At 41.5% G+C, this 20109-nt stretch overlaps 3 pseudogenes; 2 read left to right on the forward strand and 1 right to left on the reverse strand.

Annotated features, from left to right (window-relative positions):
- The first annotated feature begins 8191 nt into the window (after positions 1-8191).
- Positions 8192-8310, forward strand: LOC118607466 (annotated as a pseudogene).
- A 2371-nt stretch (positions 8311-10681) lies between these two features.
- On the reverse strand, positions 10682-10800 carry LOC118607279 (annotated as a pseudogene).
- Positions 10801-12993: 2193 nt separating this feature from the next.
- LOC118607106 lies at positions 12994-13112 on the forward strand (annotated as a pseudogene).
- Positions 13113-20109: the final 6997 nt, after the last annotated feature.

Raw genomic sequence — 20109 nt, forward strand, 5'->3', positions numbered from 1 at the left:
CCTCATTCCAAGGGTTAGCATCTGGTTCTAGTAACCAAGGGGGAAAGGGGAACGGTCATCCAAAAACTTGGTGGGTGAGATCCAGGCGTCCTTGGCTGTGACTAACTCCCCTTCCATCAACCCATGCCCCTGTGGTCTTCCTATTTCAACACATTGGTTAAGGGATTCTGCTAATGACTGTAGAATTAATGATGACCATTAACTGTAATGATTGCCATTAGCTGTGGAGTTAATGATAATGAATACCCATGTGAAGCTTACTCTGTGCCTCCCGATGGCTTTGCATTTCCATTTAATATTTGAAAATCTTGAATGGGTACTGGCAGTCCTATTTTACAGGTGAAGAATTTGAGATGGGATACGTTTAGTGACATTCTCAAAGCCACCAGCTGGGATTTGAATGAGAATTCTGGTCCCACTGCCCCAGCCTCACCCCCTCATACAGATTGTCCTCTTGGCGGAGACCAGATGCCAGTGTTTGGTAAATTTCAGAGAGATGTTGTCCAGATATTTACTGTTTGTTTCCCAAAAGATCAACTCACATCAAGTTGACTCTGGTGAGAAAAAGCAGTTTTAAAGAACAACTTCCAAAGAAACTGTGGGCGATGATAGACGGAAGTTCTAGCGTCAGACGAATCAAAAAAAATATATCCATGCTCAGCCACTTTCTTGCTGTGAGACCACAAGCAAAACCCTAAAGTCTCCAAGCTTTGGGTTTCTCCTCTGTGAGTGAGAGTTGGTCTAAAGATGGGGTGGAATAGTCCAAAGAAAGCTCCTGGAAAAGCATTTCACCCAAGCATAAGGATGTTTCTTCTTTCCGAATGGGAAATGACAGAGCTGCCCCCACGGAACCCACAGCGTGAGAGCCCAATGTCATTCCCTGAAATCCGTGACCACTGGGGAACATGCCAACTGCATGCTTTTCTCTCCTTAGAATCTTGCTACTCAAGTTGTGATCTGTGCCTGGCGGCAGTCACACCACCTGGGTCAAGGATGCAGGCTGAGGGAGAACGTGGCGGAGGGATGTCTTCACATAGGATGGGCAGGAAAAGTCTCTCCGGGCATTTGGGATGAGACCCAGTGTCAAGGAGGAGTCCACCATTTAAAGATCTGGGGGAGGACATTGCAGACAGAGAGAACAGTGTGGGCAAAGGCCAAAGTCACGGATAGCGTCAATGTTTGTGGGCAAAGGGGAAAAGGTGGTGTCTGGATTCACAGGGAGCGAGCAAGGACGAAGGGTCGGTACCCATGGGAAGGCCAGCAAGGCTCCGAGTAAGATGGAGTCTCCCAGTCCTCAGGGGAGATTTCTAAACTCACCAGGTTGGTCTCAAATACACACACACACACACACACACACACACACACACACACTTTATGCACTTTCATTGCACCTTGAAAGTCTTTTACTTCTTGCAATATAACCGAGTAAGTATTTGTATGATTATCTGTTTAATATCTGGCTACCTTGCTAGCCTATAAGCAGGGGCCATTTTTATGTTATTCACCATTATATGCTTAGCCACTAGCAACAATGTAGACTGTGATAAATGCTCAGTTACATTTTAGGGGAGAGAAAGAGAAAAAAAAAGAAAATTCCCAGATTACAATAGGTTTCATCAAATGGTAGGCTTTAAATTATTTTAAGTTTCTTTACTAAATTCCCTTTGAATCGTATTTTCCTGTTATTTGAAGGAATTGGGCTCTATTCCCACAAAATTTTAAGAGGATTTCTCATATATATATATATATATATATATATATATATATATATATATACACACACTTGGGTATAATCCAGCTATAATTTTTCTTACGCTGTCATGACAGTGAAAACAGTTCAGGGAAATTTGTGAAAATTCCAAGGAAAGCATAGAAAGGTTTTTAAATGCCCTATGTCAAAGCATGGGAGTGTTCCGGATCGTTCGTGCATAGAAAGGTTTTTAAGTGCCCTGTGTAAAAGTGTGGGAGTGTTCCAGATCACTCGTGCCATTTCGGATCACCCTTTTTGAGAGATGACTCTCACATGCAAGACCATGCACACTTTAAATGTACAGTTTGATCATTTGGACAAATAAACACACTTATGTCACGCAAGGGCAAATACGAGTTCGAAAGAAGAGGCTTAATTCTCTATGTTGGAAATAAGGAAAGAGACTTCTCCCCAGTCCCTTTTCTTAGAGTGTAAATTCGCTTTAGCAAACTCGTAAGTTTAAATTCCTTCTCTGTCCCTTTGAAATATGCGTACTATTTTTTCAAAAGCTAAACAAGTCTCTTGCAAGCTTTAGGAACTAGTCATGTCTTTCTCACGGACCTGCAGCCATCTCTTTGAAATATAATCAAGGAAGATAGCATCTCTATCTCCCAGTTTCTTATGGGATGGTGGGAGCCTAACTCCAAGTCGTAAAGCTACCTCCCTCCGTGACAAAAATATGAGAAGCTTATGATCCCTTTGGATAAAGCCTATTAGCAAACACGAGTGGCCACCCCAATTTCCAGTGGAATCTACAATGCACTGTGTGTGACAAATGGTGCCGTCGGGTCCTCTTACTTGGGAACTAGTTATCATTCCTTCTCTTATGTTAGATGTATTGGGGTGACATTGGTTAATAGCATTATATGAGTTTCAGGTGTACAGTTCTAGAATACGTCACCTGCATATTACATTGTGTGCTCACCACCCAAACTTTAGTCTCCTTCCGTCATCATGTATTCGACGCCCTCTATCCTCCTCATCTCCCCCTCACCTCCTGCCCCTCATAATCACCATGTTGTCTGCGTCTATGAGTTTGTTTTATTTGTTCGTTGCTTCCTGCTTTGTAGCCCACATATAAGTGGAATCATACAGTTCTCGTCCTTTTCTGTTTGACTTATTTCACTTAGCATGATACTTTCAAGATCCGCCCATATTGTTGCAAATGACAATATTTCATCTTTTTCACGACTGAGTAGTATTCCATCGTATACATGTACCTCATCTTCTTTATCCAATCATCCCTTGAAAAACACATAGGTTGTTACCATGTCTTGGCTATTACGAATAATGCTCCAATGAACATAGGAGTATGTATATCTTTACGAATAAGTGTTTTCAAACTTTCATTTATCTTGAAATATGGGTTGTATCTGCTTGGCTATAGAAAAGGGTTGGGAAGAGATTTTGTTTTAAATTATATTTCCCCAATAGTCCCCATCACCCTAATCAAGAAAGTTACCATGTGACCCTTTGAAAATGAATCCCCGATCCTCCACCCCAGGCAACCACTGATATTGATATAATCACTATAGCTATAATCGATTTCAGACAAATCACCAACATGATTTACTTGCAGAAGATAATATTTTCAACAAATGCTGATAGCAAAACAGAGTATTGAGATTCTATCACCTACTCTAAAATTTCTTATAAATGGAATCATATGGTATTTACTTTTCAATATAAGACTTCTTTGACCCAGCATGTTTTTGAGATCCAGCCATGTCATTTCATGTAGTTATTTCCCTTTAAGTGCAGTGCACAGTTCCAGAATTTGTTTCTGCATTCACCCGTTTATGGACATTTAGGTTTTTGACTATTACAAATAAAGCTGCTATGAACATTCATGAACAAGTGTTTATGGACCTACATTTTCATTTCTCTCATATTAATAGCCAAGAATGGAACTGCTGAGTCACTTATAAAAGCATATGTTTAACTGTTAAAGTAACTGAAAAATTTCTTTGCAAAGTGGTTGTACTATTTTACTCTCCTATAAATCATTCCACAGCCACACCAACACTTAGTGTGGTCGGTCTCTTTAATTTTAGACATTCTAATAGGTCGGTATCTTGTGGCTCTAATTTGCATATTTCTAACAAATAATGATGTTGGACATCTTTTCGTGTGTTCATTGACTTTTGTACATTTTCTTTAATGAAGCATCTATTCAAATCTTTTGCCTATTTTTTGATTGTTCTTTTTTTGTCCTTTTATTGAGTTGTATTTTTTTAATATTCTGGACATTAGTCCTTTGTCAGATATATGTTCTGCAAATATTTTCTTCTCTTTTTAATAGCCAGTGTTTTTGTGTTTGGTCTTGAGAAATCTTTGCTTATCCTAGGGTCATGAGATTTTTTTTCTTTTATGTTTTCTTCTTAAAGTTTTATAGTTTTAGATTTTACGTTTAAGTCTATGGTACATTTTAAATGAAATTTTGTGTGAGGCAGAGGTTGAGGTTCACATTTTCCCTTCTCAATATCCTGTTTTTCTATCACCATTTGTTAAAAATATTCTCTTCCGTGAGTGAATTATGTTGATGATTTTCCTGAAATTGATAGACCCTATCTTTATGTAATATAAATTATATACAAATATAATCTATAAATGTAAATAATTTTGTATACTGACCTTGCATTTCGTGACCTTGCTAAACTCATGTATGAATTCTACAATTTTGGTAGGACTTTCTATATAGATGATTATGTTAGAGAAAAGTTTTACTTATTCCTTTCATATTTCTATACCCTTTGTTTTTGTTTTTGATACCTTGTTGCACTAACTCATTTCTCCATCCAGAAAAATATTTAATAGAAGTAGTAAGACATTGTCACCTTGTTCCTAATATGAAAAGGGAAAATATTCACCATTTCGCCGTTAAACATTATGGTAAATGTATGTCTTTCATAGATGTCCTTTATTGAAGAGATGTATCCTTCTGTTTTAAGTTTCCTGAGAGTTTTTCATCATAAACAGGTTTCCAATCTATTATCAAATCCATCTAGTAAATCTCTAATGTCAACAACTATATTTTTCAATTCCAAATTTCCATTTTATTTTTTTTACATAATTTCTATTTCTCGGTTGACATTTTTATCAATTTACTCACAAAGGCTGTATGTCCCTTTAATGCCTTCAACATACTTAAATTGATTTTTTACGTTCCTGGTCACAATATCCATCATCTGGACTCTCTCGGTGTTGGCTTCCATCGACTATTTTTCTTCCTAGACTTGGTTCACATTTTTCCTGATCTTCATGGACAGAGCCCAGAAGCCCCGGGGACTTCAGCAGGAAGAGAAATGCATTTCACAGCTACATTTGTCCTTTCAACAACTGGCACTGATGATTTCAACCATTGACATCCCTTGACAGCGGTAAAAAGAAGTGGAAAGAAGAGATATTTAGTCTTAGGTGAGCGTGGAAATGGATGGGGTTGTACAGAACACAGACCAGGAAGTGATGTTTGTATTTGAGAGTCAGGACCTATTTATACCGCAATACTGGGTTGGCCTAAGGGGAGAGAATGTTACCCATCTTATTTCACAAACTGCTTTAGAAGGCAGACAAGTTTAAGGTTGGCAATTTTGGTCTCTCCACAGCATGAGCCGTTTCCATTCTTGTCTGTAAGAAGTGAAATGGAGGTGCTGGCTGACAAGAAAGGAGAGAGGCTAACGTTAAAACGTGGTCTGAGTGCGTCCCATCGAAGGAGATGGGATGTTAATGAACTTGATACTGATGACAAGAAGAAGGAGGAGGAAGGGAAGGAGGTGGGGAGGAGGGGGTCCCCCTGATAAGCAGCCAAACGTAATACATATAACAATAGAAAAGTCACCTGCCTTCAGATTCAGCTGCAATGCCACCAAGAGATGGGGACCTAGGGAGGCTCTACCACTTTTTCAAACCTCAGTTTTGTCATCCGTAAAATGGAAATAACAGTGGTTCCTAATAGCATGGCAATGTCACATCACTCAGAAACTTCAGGCGCTCAGAGAGGATCTCTTTAAGGGATCAGCTCTTGAAGGAGACTTGAAAAATGAGACCAAGTCAGACATGTAAAAATCACATAGAAGAGTGTCCCAGGCAGGAGGGGACGCAAGCGCAAAGACCCCGGGGCAGGAGAGAGTTTGTGCATTTGAGAACCAGAAAAGACGGCATTTCCAAAGCGTAGAAAGCAGGAGGGAGAAGAAAAGTCATTTTCGGCACAGTCAGATCAGGTAGAAATTTTAGGACATGGTAGAAATGTGGATTTTACTCCAAGTGTAACAGATAGTTTTTAGGGAGCTTCGAAAGGGTTTTGAAGCCAGGGGGTAACAGAATTTGGCGTAGCCCAGAGTAGCCGTGAGGGGATGGGCTCTGATATGCTCATGGTAGGAGTTGGAACAGCAGGGGACAAAAGAACTCAGGAAGTGGCAGCTCCTCTGCCGAGCTCAGGGTTGTAGCAATTCAGCCTCATCCAGTGCACCAGTTAGCACCGTTAAGGGCTCAGTTTCCTAAAGCCAAATGCAAGGACCAACCAGGCCAGTGACACCCGGCGCCCCTGGCTGGGGACAGCTGACTCAGGGGCAGAGCAATTTGATCCAGCTGAGCTTATTTAAGCTCCCTGGCTTTGCTGCTGCAGTGATGAAGGTTGGTGATGAGGGAGCATCATCCGTCACCTGGCTTTGGGGCAGTACCTGCTGCTGGGCTGTGCCTGGATTCCTGCCCTCCCGAGAAGGAAGGGCTGTTTTTCCCTGCCTGTGCTCACTTGGCCAGTTTTTTTTTTTCTTTTCTCGCAGAGATAAGCCCTGCTACGGCCCTTTCGTAGCTTCTAATGAGGACAGGCACCAAGAAAGCGATCTGCCCACGCTTTCTGAGTCATAGGATCCTCAAGAGTCAGGCCGCGGGCCCTGTCCCCTCGTCTAATTATAATACCAGAAATAAGCTCCTGTACATCGAGCACCTACTATGCTCCGGGCATAGCATATGGCGATCGCCTTGCCCCTTTTAAACCCTCGACCGCTATTTCGAGGAGACATTTTTCTGCCCATTTTATAGAGACTCAGAGAGGCTAAGTAAGCTGGCTAAGGTCGCACAGCAACTAAGGGGAGGAACTAGCATTCGAACTTAGTGCTTTTAACATCACAGATCATGCTATGCTATTTTCAAATTCCTTCCCCTCCCATCTTATACATGAGGATAGTGAAGGCGAGAATGAAAGCGATTGTATTTTTTCTCTCTTTTTCCTTTTTTTTCAGCTTTTCCCCCCATCGTTATTGCAATATAACAGACAATTAGTTGCTTGTATTTACATTGCGTAATTCAATGAGCTTTTTTCCAATTATAGTTGGCATACGATAATATACCAGTTTCAGTTGTATGGCATCGTGATCAGAGATCCACATAACTCCCTAAGTGATCACCCCACTAAATCTAGTCCCCTTCTTCCCCCTCACATATTTATTACGACATTATTAACCATCTCCCCCATGCTAAGCTCCACATCTCCATGTCTATTCTGCAACTATCCATTTGTTCCCCCTTAATCTCTTTGCCTTTGTTTGTCCCCCCAACTCCTCCCCCATCTAGTGTCCCTCTAAATATTCTCTGTATCCGTGAGTTTATTTCTGCTTTTTTCGTTGTTGTTGACTTTGTTCTTTAGATTCCACATGTCCGTGAAATCTTGCGATATTTGTCTTTCTCTATCTGACCCATTTCATTCAGCACAGCAGTACCCTCTAGGTCCATCAAGGCAATATCTTTCTCCATCCCCTTCTTTTTAGTCTGTGTGTATCTTTTAATCTAAGTAAGTCTCTTGTATTCGGCATGTGTAGGGGTCTTATTTTCCTATCCATTCAGCTTTTGGTTGGAGCACTCAATTCTTTTCCGTTTGAGATACTTGTTGATAGAAATGTAGTTATTACTATTCTTTATTCCTATTTGATACATTTTTTTTCTTAAAGAATTTCCTCCAACATTTCCTATAATACTGATTGGTAATGATAAATTCCTTTAGCTTATTTTTATCTGGGAAGCTCTTTATCTGTCCTTCAACTCTAAATGATAGCTTTGCTGGATAAAGTATTCTTGGTTGTGATCCTGGGTTTTCATCACATCGAACATTTGTTTACCAAACACTTCTATTCTGCATAGTTTCTTTTGAGAAATCAGCTGCCAATCCGATGGGTGCTCTCTTGTAACTAAATGCTTTTCTCTTGCTGCTTTTAAGATTCTCTCTTTGTATTTAATCTTTGGCATTTTAATTATGATGTGCCTTGGTGTGGGCCTCTTTGGGTTCCTGGTTTTGGGGACTCACTGAGCTTCCTGGGGTTTTATGTCTATTTCCTTCACCAGGTGAGGAAAGTTTTCCATCATTATTTCTTCAAATAGCTCTTCAACATCTTGTTTTCCTTCTGGTACCCCTATGACACAGATATTTTTACCTTTAATAGTGTCCCTGTCTATGGCCATGCTACACTGAACAAGCCTAATTCTATCTGATCTCAGAAGCTAAACAGAGTTGGGCCTGGTTAGTACTTGAATGGGATACCATCTAGGAAGACCAGGTGCTGTAGGCACAAAAAATAAGGGATTGTCAGCTGACAAGGTTCTTGCAATCTGTGAGGTCAACCAAGGGTCGCCTCACCTAAAAATAATAGTACTACTACTACTAATAATAATAATAATAGTGTCCCATAGGCTCCTTAAATTATTATAGACTTGGCTTCTTTTTTCTTGCCATTCTGATTGAGTGTCCTTGGCTTTCCCATCCTCTACACAGGTCATTTGATACTTTTCTTTATTCACTTTGTTTATTCCTTTGTTTATTCCATTTAATACACTTCTTGTCTAAGATAATGTGTTCTTCATTTCTGACTTGTTCCCTTTTATAATTTCCATTTCCAGTTTTATGTTTTTTATCTCCCTGACGAAGTTCTCACTGAATTCATCTACGCTTCCCCTAAGTTCATTGAGCATCTTTATAACCAGTGTTTTGAACTCTGCATCTGTTAGACTGCTTGACTCCATTATATCTGGATCTCTTTTCTATTTTCTCATATGGTTTCTGCTTCTTTGTCTTCCCTTTTTAGCTGCTTTTCTGTGTCTGTTTCTATGTACTAAGGAAAGCTCCTACGTCTCCCAGTCTTATTAGTGTGGCTTTGTGTAATGTAGTAGGTGTCCAGTGGCAGAGTCCTGAGAGGAGTTCAGCTGCAGGCCAAGTTTAGCCCCAGCCTGTGCCTCTCCAGGACCACCTATTAAGATTCAGCGAGAAATCACAGATGCTGTGCTTATAGTTGCCTCAAAAAGCCACACCAGAAACCAAGGCCAGCTGCCTCCAATGTGAGTCTAGGCGCTGTTCATCAAGGGGCACCTGACTAAGCAAGGACACACCTGGATGTGGCTTGGGTGAGGCCGTGAGTTGGGGAAGGCAGAGTGTCAGGGAATCCTCTGGGCGGAATGACCTCTGTTATCCAGTTTGATGATGTCTCCACTAGGGCAGCGCCGAGTCCACACACTGGGAAGAGGGGAGGGCTCAACAGAGGAACAATGTATACTGCGGGCACTTCTGTGCAAAGTGAGTCTCGCCTGGGCCTTCACTGCAACAACTCGCTGTCCCCTGGTAAGTCCCTGCTGCCCCCTGTGCAGCTGAACCGGCGCTGGTGCTCAGGGCAAGCAGGTCACCGCGAAATGCCCCTTGAAGAGGCATCTGCAGCTGCCGCCGCTGCAGCCTCCGTCCTGCTCAGCTGCTGGGGACCAGGCAGCCTCATGTCCTTACCCCGTCCTACCTTCTGCTATTGCCGGGTGATTTCTTAGATTTCTCCCTAGTTGTATCACTTATTCATCTAGATCCCAGATGATTTTCCTTGCTGTTAGCTCCTTGTTTCTGTCAAAACTTTGATTTGGTCACCAGAGGGATGAATAGAGCCTCTATCATCTATGCCATTTTTTTTTCCTGCCTCTGAAAGCAATTGTTTTATGCTAGAAACCCCCCTGTGGTTTTAAAAGCCTTTGTCACAGAACGTAGAACCTGGCAGCACAGTATGTCTTCAGGCTCCTCAGAGGAAAGGATGAGTTAACCTTGAAGCTTCCTTCCAGCTTTTAAGTTCAGAATTCTGTCTGTGAAGTGGTTTCTGGAGAAACTTTCAAAGCAGGTTGTAGGAGGAGGCAGAGGGAGAAAACTATGCAGAGCTTTATGGACTCTGAGTTGAGGAGATGGAGCTGCGAGTCCACAGAATCCAAAGCAGCTCAAGTTTGCAGGATAAACTACCAGAGAGCAGGGAGCTGCACGTAGAGGCAGCCGGGAGACCTGCCGAGGGTCCCCTCAAGTACTGATACTACTACCTTAGTGTGAGGATGCTACCTTAGGCCGGGGAAAGAAGCACCCGAAAGGATTAGAGGAAACGGTGCCTGGATCTCATGCGGGGCTGGAAACTGTGCCTCTTTCTACCAGACAGACTGGAAAACCTTCTGACTCATGGGGCATTAAGTAGAATCCTTGAAAGTCTTGCCTTAGTGTCAGTGATGCCGTAATTCTTGACTAGTAAGGGACAAAAATAAGGCTCTGAGACCAAATAGCATCACAACCATTTCCTCCCCCTTCTTGCGATATGGGTTGCCTCAATAATTGGAAAGAAATTGAGGAAGCTTGTAACATTGGTACATGTAAGATCTTCGTGGCTATTTCCCCTTTGAGCCAGACCTGACCTAGAACAAAGGTGGCTCCTCCGGAAGCAAATAAACAGCTTTAGAAGGTGAATCGCAAACCCAGTCATTAAGTTACATCTGGAACAACTTTGCCAGAGCTTTACAAAGATTCGTTTCTATAGAGCAAGCGACACGATAGGCTCCACATCACTTTTTATTTATATTTATTTAGGCGACCCTTGGTTGACCACACAGTTTGCAAGGACCTTGTCAGCTGACAATCCCTTATTCTTTTACTTTTTCTGCCTGTAACACCTGGTCTTCCTAGGTGGTCTCCCATCCAAGTATTAACCAGGCCCAACCCTGCTTAGCTTCCGAGATCAGATGGGATCCAGCTTGTTCAGGGAGGCATGGCCGTAGACTCCATGTCACTTTTTTAAAGACTAGCTTGTTTACTTTTCTTTATTCTCCCTTTGAGGGGAGAGTTGCATCCGGATGAAAATGTTCTAAAGTTCTTCTTAGCATATGCCACTCCATACGGAACACGACATTGTAAATACCAACAAATCCATATCGCAAGGACAGTTTCTGTTTGATTCAACAAACACTATTTGGGCACCAAAGAATTGCCTATGTGTCGGATATTAAATATTTTAATAATCAATATTTATTAATATTCATATGCCAAAAGCAATACATTATTAATATTTCTATTCATAAATATAAATAGACGGTACTTTCTCTCAAACCTAATGAGGTAGACACATCCAAATAATACCGAAGCTTAGGAGTATCCATAAGTGCTAAATATTACAACTCTGCCTGAAGTTATGTCACCAGGACCAATAAACTCACATATGTTTCTGTGCCTCTAGTCCAGGCCCAAGGCAGACGTCATTAATTGATCATAGCATTCTGTGGATGAACGTGACTGGCAATCGATTAAGGAGGAACCATGTGCATCAGATGATTTCGCTTTTTTTTTGTTTGTTTGTTTTCTTTAGCGTAAACGCAAGCCTTTAAACATTTCCCACACCCAAAGTTTTTTGATTGATTTCATGCCTTTTCGTTCTTTGAGAGACAGTGGCTGCCTCCTTGTTTGCCGTAATATTTCACTGTGTCCTTGAGCTTTTCTGCATCCCGTTGTTGCTATAATTATCAGCATTGCCATGGTAATCATCATCATCACTACCATCATCATCATCACCACCACCATCATCACCACCATTATCATCAACATCACCATCATCATCATCACTACCATTTTCTGAGCACTGTAAGCCAGACTAAGTACCAAGGATGTGTTAAGTATTTTCTATGCTTTGTTTCAAATTCTTAGGACATTCCGAATGGGTAGTTTTATCACCATTTGACAGATGAAGAAACTGAGATTTAAAGAGGCAAAGTAACTTGCTTAAGTTTGCCTAGTAAAATTCAGAAATCAAACCCACAGGTTATGACATCATAGAAAAACTCTTTCTACATCAGGATACAAACAAAGTTTCTTCAATCATAGTCCAGTTTTCCCAAACCCTCTAAATGTAAACAATGGCAGAAGAAATGTCTGTTTTCTATTATCGTGACTTGAATTAGTGCAATATTTTATGCATCAGAATTTGGACCATAAGCCTTGAAGTCACGTGAGAATATTGAAAAATCGCTTTGTTCCAATTCTGAAGTGTATGGCCAGTATTGAAAATATTACTGCAGCTTTGCGTGTATGCCTGTTTTTTTCCATGATAAATTTTGTGTCGTGAGGGTTTTCTAACTAACTAGCTTCCCAACAAGCATTTCCATTTGGGTTTCTTTTACGGTGTGCAGATGGTAATAAAATAAAGCTTGCCACCCTTGCTTTTAACTTTCATCACTACACATCATAAATAGTGAAGGAATTCTCACAAGGGACTCCTGGGGTATATATAAATTGCTGTTTTTTCTGTGGTTTACCACTTGGACCTGGAATGATTTATCTTTGCACAACCAAGGGCTGCTGTGGTATTCATCATCCAAGTGGAGGCGAAAAGCCAACGGGCCTGTGTTCATTGAGCAGCTAAATGTGAAATGCATGGTACCCATGGAGGTCAGGCTAAGTCTGATTGACTCATAAGTGAATGTGCCCACTGGGTGCATCCCAGAAATCACATCTGCTAAAGGCTTACTCCAGAACGCCAGCTTCGTGAGGATTGGGGCTGTTATGGACTACATGTTTGGGTCCCCCCTCTCAAATTCATATGTTGAAATCCTAACTCCTAATGTGGTGACACCCCCAGAGAGTTCTCTCACCCCTTCCACCGTGTGTGGGTACAATGAGGAGGTGGTCATCTATGAACCAGTAAGCATGTCCACACCAGAAACTGGATCTGCCAGTGCCTTCATCTTGGGCTTCCAGCCTTCAGAATTGTGAGAAATAAATGTTTAAACCCCTCAGCCTGTGCTATTTTTGCATCTCAAATAGTCTAAGACAGAAATCTTGTCTCTATTGGTCATTATTCAATTCCCATTGCTCAATGTCTGGCACATAGTAGATGCTCCACAAATACTTTCCCAACGTTTTATTATAAAGTTCTCAAACACAGCAAAGTTGAAAGAACTTTGAAGCGAAAACTCATATACTTGTCTACAGCCATGCCACCCTGAACGAACCTGATCCCTTCTGATCTCGGAAGCTAAAGAGGGTCGGGCCTGGTCAGTACTTGAATGGGAGACCACCTAGGAAGACCAGGCGCTGTAGGCATGAGAAATAAAAAATAAGGGATTGTAAGCTGACAAGGTCCTTGCAATCTGTGAGGTCGACCAAGGGTTTCCTCACCTAAAAAAAGAAAAGAAAAGAAAAGAAAAGAAAAGAAAAGAAAAGAAAAGAAAAGAAAAGAAAAGAAAAGAAAAAGAAAACTTATACTCACCTCCTAGATTCTACCATGAAAATGTTGTTACACTTGCTTTACCACATTTCAATCTCATTATCTCTTCATCCATTAAACCATTATTTTCTGACACATTTCAAAGTAAATAGCAAATACAAGTATACTTCCCCTGAAATACTTTAGCATGCATATTATTACCTTTAATATTTGCTATTTTTTTCTTTTGATGAAAATTTACATGTGATATATTGTACAAATCTTAAGAGTACATTTACTGGTTATTTGGGGCTGAATTGTAGCCCCCACCCCAACTTCATACATTGAGGTCCTAGTCCCGAGTACTCCAGGTGTGACTGTATGTGGATATAGGATCTTTAAAGAGGTGATTTTGTTAAGATGAGGTTGTTAGAGTGGGCCCTAATCCCATATGACTGGTGTCCTTAAAAGAAGGGGAAATTAGGACACAGACATGTACAGAGGGAAGACTTTGTGAAATCACAGGGCTAGAAGGCCGTCTACAAGTCGAGGAGCGAGGCCTCTGAAGAAACCAACCATGCTGACTCCTTAGTCTCCGACTTCCGTCCTCCAGAATTGAGAGACAACAAATTCTCTTTGTTTAAGCCACCTAGTCTATAGAACTTGCTGAGTTTTGCAAATGAACATGCTGAGTTTTGCCAAATGCCTTCATATGAGTTACTCAAAATTCTATAAAAAAATAAAACATTGGCATCCCCTAGAACATTCTCCCAGGCCCCTTTCTAGTCAATCCCCATTCCAAATGCTATTCCGAATTTTTCTACTCTCGATTAGCTTTGTCCATTTTAGAACTTTATTTTGTTTAATGTGATTATGCATAAGTACTCTTCTTGTAAGTCTTCTTTCACTCAGCATAATGTCTTTGAGGTTCACTCATGTTTTTCCACGTAGCAGTACTTTATTCTTTTTATTGCTAAGTAGCATCTCATTGGATATACCAAAGTTTATTTATACTTTCTCCCACTGATGGGCATTTAAGCTGTTTCCAATTTTTACATATTATGACTAAAACTGTTGTGAATATTCTTGTACAAGTCTTTTTGTGAACAAATGTTTTTCTCTTACTTGGGTAAATATCTAGAAATAGAATGACTGGGTCATATGGTAGACATATATTTGGCTTTCTTTTTTAAAAATGCCAGAATTATTTCCAAAGTGGTTGCACCATTTTGCATTCTCGCAATAATACACAAGAGTTCCAGTTGCTCCACATCCTCACCAACACTTGACGTTGTCTCTGTAAGTATTTGATCAATGAATAAGGTTGTGGATTATTTCTGAGTCTTGGGATGACTACGCCTAGAACCGCTTTGGGGAGAATGCCGATAGAAGAGTCAGGTGTGTTTGTGACAGAGGAGAGCACAGGAAACAATGAGAAGATTATGGGCTTTGGAGATGGGTCATCTGGTCCTAAATGTCAGCTCATGTGATCTGGGCAAGTCATTTGAATTATCTGAGCTTCATTTTTTCTCATGTGTCACGAGGGAATAACACTAGCATTGTGGGGTTGTTAAGTATTAAATAAGGAACTGTATCTATCAACGCTTAACACAACGCCTGCTCATGGTGAAGTTCAGAGTTCAGGAATTGACGCTTCAGGATACAGATCATTGCTCTGTCTTCTTTCACATCCTCTCTTCGAGCCTCTTTTTCTTTTCTCCCATCCAGCTTGCCCTTTAAATTCCTTCTTGCATTCTCTTCCTCCTTTCTGATGCCTCTACAGAGGAAGAAATAGCATCACTGGCTAAAAGAGGATACACCCAGTAGCCGAAGGTGCCCTTTGAAAGGGTTGAGGAGCAAACTAAGTCACAGAAAATACTTAAATTTGAATTCAGCTCTGCTTCTCATTAGCTGTGACACCAGGGACAAATAAGTTATCTTATAATAATTTCTTAAGTTATAGATAATAATACCTTGCCCCACAGGGTTGTGGGATGTGTCAAATGAAGAAAATGTCTTAAATACCTGGTGCCCAGAATAAGATAGGTGGTCGGGAAGTGGGAGCCCCTTTCTTCCCCCAGGCCTGAGGTCAGAAGGCGCTTTGCATACCTGAGGTCTACGCCTCTCTGCCCACTCTCAACGCTGCTCCTGACTCAGTGGAGACTGATGAAAACCCCTTAGTCTTTTGCTCTCTCTCTTTAGATCATGATACTCGAGCCTTTGACAGTCCTATGAGCATTCAGGAGTCATGACTCATGTATGAGCAGGCCCCTGGAGAGAATGGGCCAAGTGTGGTGATGGAGAAATAGACAAGGAGAAGAAAAAAGAGAGAAACAAGGATCCACTTAGCAACTCTTTCCATCTTGAGCCTCAAAGGAAAATATTCAGGAAGTACCTTCCTCTGTGCGTCTTTCCTCTCATCCTGACATTAAGGCCTTAGAGATACACCCAGGGCATTCCTTCCCTTTTCAATTAAAGATAAAAGACTCTTCGCATTTAACAAATGATTCCTGTGAAATGAAAATAAGAGCCTTTCCTTCAGTGATCATTCAGTTTTATTATTATTATTAACCGCTGGTTGATTTGTGCTAATTGAGCTCCTCTGGATAAAAGCTTAGCATGTCTTAGATACAGAGTAGCCGCTAAACCATTTAGCAACTTTCAGATCATGTTCTCTGTGCTTTGCCTAATTAAAGGAGCATTGAGAAGAGGGGCCCGGGCATTGTCAGGGGTGATCTCAGGAGGAGGAAAGTGGCCTGCCACCACCCATGAGCTCCTTAATTCACTATGCTCATTCTAAATGAGTTCTTAAACCTCCACTTCTTGAAGCTGCCCAAGCCTTATACAATGATGAATGCTTGAAGTCTCCCAGACTCATAGATTTCCACTAGATAATTAGGAAATGGGGTAAATGGATCTCTTCCAAATTGTACACTTGGGTAGCCCAGAGAGTTTAATTTAAATTGCTGGAGGAGTTACATATGTGACAGAGTGGAAGTTTTGAAGAGCAAATAAAACTATGTTTGGACACCAACTATGACTTTTCTAGTTCGTGACCTCAAGTAGGTAAGTTCTCAGAGCCTCAGTTTCCTCATAGGCAAATGTGAATAATAACACCAACTGGAAAGGCTTGTTATGAGGATCGGCGATGATGTATATAAAGATTCCAACATGGCAGATAACAGGTCCTCTCAACGGAGGTGCTATCTTATTTACAACATCATCATTATCATCATCCAGCAGTGAGTTCATGGCCTTTGACTGGCAACCATATTGAATCCGTAACATTATGTAAAAACATTCCCCTTAGACTTCTCTCCGAGAGTGGACAAAATGCTATATTTCATGTAAGGAGGGGAGAGATGTGTCTCCATTGAGCATCTGTGTAAGGTTGATTCCTTTGTCCTTCCGCTTCTCCAAGGACTAAAAAGCCTGCACAGTGACTTAACACAAGTTATACATTATTTATGTATAGGAAAGACGATGCTATTGTAACCTGGAGCACACAGAGAAGTAAATAAGCCTTGTTAAGTCAGAATTCTGCAAAGGGGGGCTCTTTAACCTGTTTTTACTCCCTCTGGGTACCAGAATTATGGCTGTGAGAGTCAGGGGGATTGACCCAGACCTGACAGCTAGCTTAACAATACCTGGAGGAATTCTGAAACTTGGCACTTTTTAAGAGCTAAAAGAAGATTTGGAGAGAATGCCTGAGCCTCTTCACTGGCTTATAAGGAGGTCCTGATTCCTTCTTTTTCTATACACCTCAAGTCACAGTGATGGGCAGTGAAGTCTCCTATCTTTGTTGTCCAAAGGGAAGCTGGTCAAGTTCAAGGTCAGACTGGATCATGTTGCCCACAAGTTGAGGATTCAGAGAGAATAATGCATATAACACATGCAGGCATTGCATTGTCTTCTCTCATTCCTTACATGCCAGAGTGGTTTTGACCAAAGGTCAAAATCTCAGGTACCTACAGGTGCCAAGCAGGTCACATAAATGAGTGACAGCACTATTCAAGGAGGGCAGCCACTGCTGAGTATCAGCTGATTGTTTCCAGGTGGGAATGAGCAACATTAAAAAGAATTAGAAGATCAGATTTTTGTAAAATCTTAAATTTTTTAACTCTCGGCAAATTTTTTTTTAAAAAAAAATACCGTACCAGTCAAACAAACGTGTTCAAAGTGCCAGATTCAGCACTTAGATAGTCCCTTAAAAGCTAACTCAGTGGAGTTAATCAGAACCAGGTTCAAATCTCAGCTCTACACCTTATTACCCGGTGACCTTGGAGAAACTGCTTACCTGCTCTAAGGTTCACTCTCCTCATCTGTAAAATAAAGGTGATGTCGGTCCCTACTTCATCGTCTGGCATTCAGGGTAATTGAAATTATACTCACAAAGCCCTAAGCGTAATGCCTGGCACATAGAATTGAATTAACACTAATTTAATAAATCATTGGCACATCAAAATAGGGGGACAGAATTTGAGAATACTAGACAAAAGGAACCTCCCCAGGCTTTACACGATGATTAATTGTTGAGCGTCCAATTTTATTTCTTAGTAATTTTACTCATATATCTCCAATTGGCAGAAATTCTGAGCCAATATTGACCGCAAGAGCTGCCCATGAAAAACGATCTCTCTTCAAATATAACCCAGTTCTATACCAATCAATGTGGCTTATGTCTGCACATTTTGAGATCAGAAGAAGAAATGGGTCAGTAGTGAGTCAGTTTGAAAGGGCCCCAGAGTCTGGATTTCCTTGAGGAAATTTCTCTGTCCGTGGTATCGTTCATTTTTGTCTCTGCCTTCACTTACTTCTCTTAAGAAGCAGAGGTTCCTAAGAACATAGGGGTCAGTTCCCCTGGGTGCCATCCAAGTTTCTCTGCAGACGTAGGGGAGGCATCACGGGGAGAGCCCACTCATGGATCAGGCAAGGCGAGGAATCTCTCTCCATCAAGATTCCTCGACCTCAGCCCTATTGACATCTTGAGCCAGATAATTCTTTATTGGGCCATCCTGAGCATGTAGGACGTTTAGCAACATCCCTGACCTCCGCCCACTAGATGGCAATGGCGTGCATGCATGCATGCATGCATGCACACGCACGCGCACGCGCACGCGCGCATGCACACACACACACACACACATCAGTCATTACAACCAAAAGTGTCTCCAGACATTACCAAATGTCACCTGAGAACTACTGCTCTAGAGCCACACTCCTGCCATTCCTGGGAAATCACTGATCCTGAAAATCTTTCAATAAAACTACCAGATCATGTGTGATCCCTGGGGGTGAATCTGGGGTGGAGTTCCCTCTAAAAGGAGACAAAGGCCATGAGCGGGAGAGCACCCCAAAAAGAATGACATAGAAAAAGATGTAGAGTATGCTTTGCAGTGAGATGGCTGAGGCTCAAATAATGTTTCCTCCTCAGCTGAGTGACTTTAAGCAGGTGACTTCACCTCTCTGAGCCCCACATCTTTCTTCTGTAAGGTGAGGCTGATGGTCCCCTCCTTCAGGGGTTACTGTCTATATTAGATGTTATAGTGTCAAGAGTACAGATATCACTGCGTCATAGAGTTCTGCTAACTAAATAGAAACGGCTATTTTGTAGAGAAGGTGAAAATGCACTTTAATCCTGAAAAAGAAGTTCGTAGATTCTGTTCAGTGTCATATATTTGGGAGATTTAGACCTGGCCCCACTGATTCAACAAATGGCCTAGACACAGCTACCTTGAAGGGCAGTCTCTTAAATAAAATATGTTCCCACTAATGGTCACATTCTTTCTTCTTTCTGCAGCTCTTCCAGCCAAGGAATCGCCCATGATCTTCTTGGCATAAAAAGATATAAAAGTCTGTGACTTCTTCCATTTTCTTTGTCTCAAGCACTAGGTCCAAAGTAAAAAGTCCCCAAATCACTGGACTCACTCCCTCTCCCCACTCCTTACACCTAGTTCACTCGCTCACAAAATATTTTTGAGGACCTACTATCTGCCAGGCATTTGAGGCAGATGGATGAAAAAAGATGTCACTGTCTTCTCTTCATAAACTCACAAGTCAGTAGGGAAAACAGAGAAGTCGATGGTCAATGACAGTATGCTGTGATCACTAAAAAGTCCTCTGCTTTAAATAATGATTGAGATTAGTATAAGATTACGTATTTGTGTTAGTGAGAAAATTAAGAAAAGGAAAAATAAGTGTAAGCGAAATAAGAAGTCGTAAGTAAGATCAGTGTCCATAACATGCATATTTAACGGGTTAGTGGTAGCCTGCAAATTGAGCACTGAGCTTTCTCGTAGCCGATGCGAAAAGAAAAATAGGCAGTTACTGGACAATTCGTTGTGGTCAGCCAAGGGAAGGTATGTGATCCTTCAGGGGAGTCGGGGAAGACATCCTGTAGCAGATTATGCCTCAGGTGAATCCTAAAGCACAAGCAGGAGTTACGAAGGTAGATACAGCGGGGGAGAATCATGCAGGCAGACATCATAGCACGTGCGATGGCCTGGAGACAAGGTAGAGCATAGCAAGCTCCAGACTGGTGAGCAAAGCTTGGGATGCTCCTGCTCTTGCCATTTCTCTTTGCTCGATGGGATGAGGTTAGGACCAAATTGCCTGAAATACCCTGCCAGCTCTCTGCCCTTGCAGTTCCTGCAGTAAGTCATTTAAAAAGGCGGAATTCAGCAAGAGCCACATTGGTTGCAGAAGCGAAACGCATTCTGAAATTCTGGTTTTCCTTTTGGCTCCTGGCTTGGCAGAGTAAGAATACACAAAAATCAATGCAGAGGTAAATGTTCTGCTGATAAAGCATTAATAAGAAGAGAAAGCTGCTGGCAGGCCTCTCCTGCCCTCCCCTGTGACTCCCGGATTACAGGTTCCTGTCATTACTGGTGAAAG

Source organism: Rousettus aegyptiacus, unplaced genomic scaffold, assembly GCF_014176215.1.
Source record: "Rousettus aegyptiacus isolate mRouAeg1 unplaced genomic scaffold, mRouAeg1.p scaffold_m13_p_8, whole genome shotgun sequence".
Classification (NCBI taxonomy): Eukaryota; Metazoa; Chordata; class Mammalia; order Chiroptera; family Pteropodidae; genus Rousettus; species Rousettus aegyptiacus.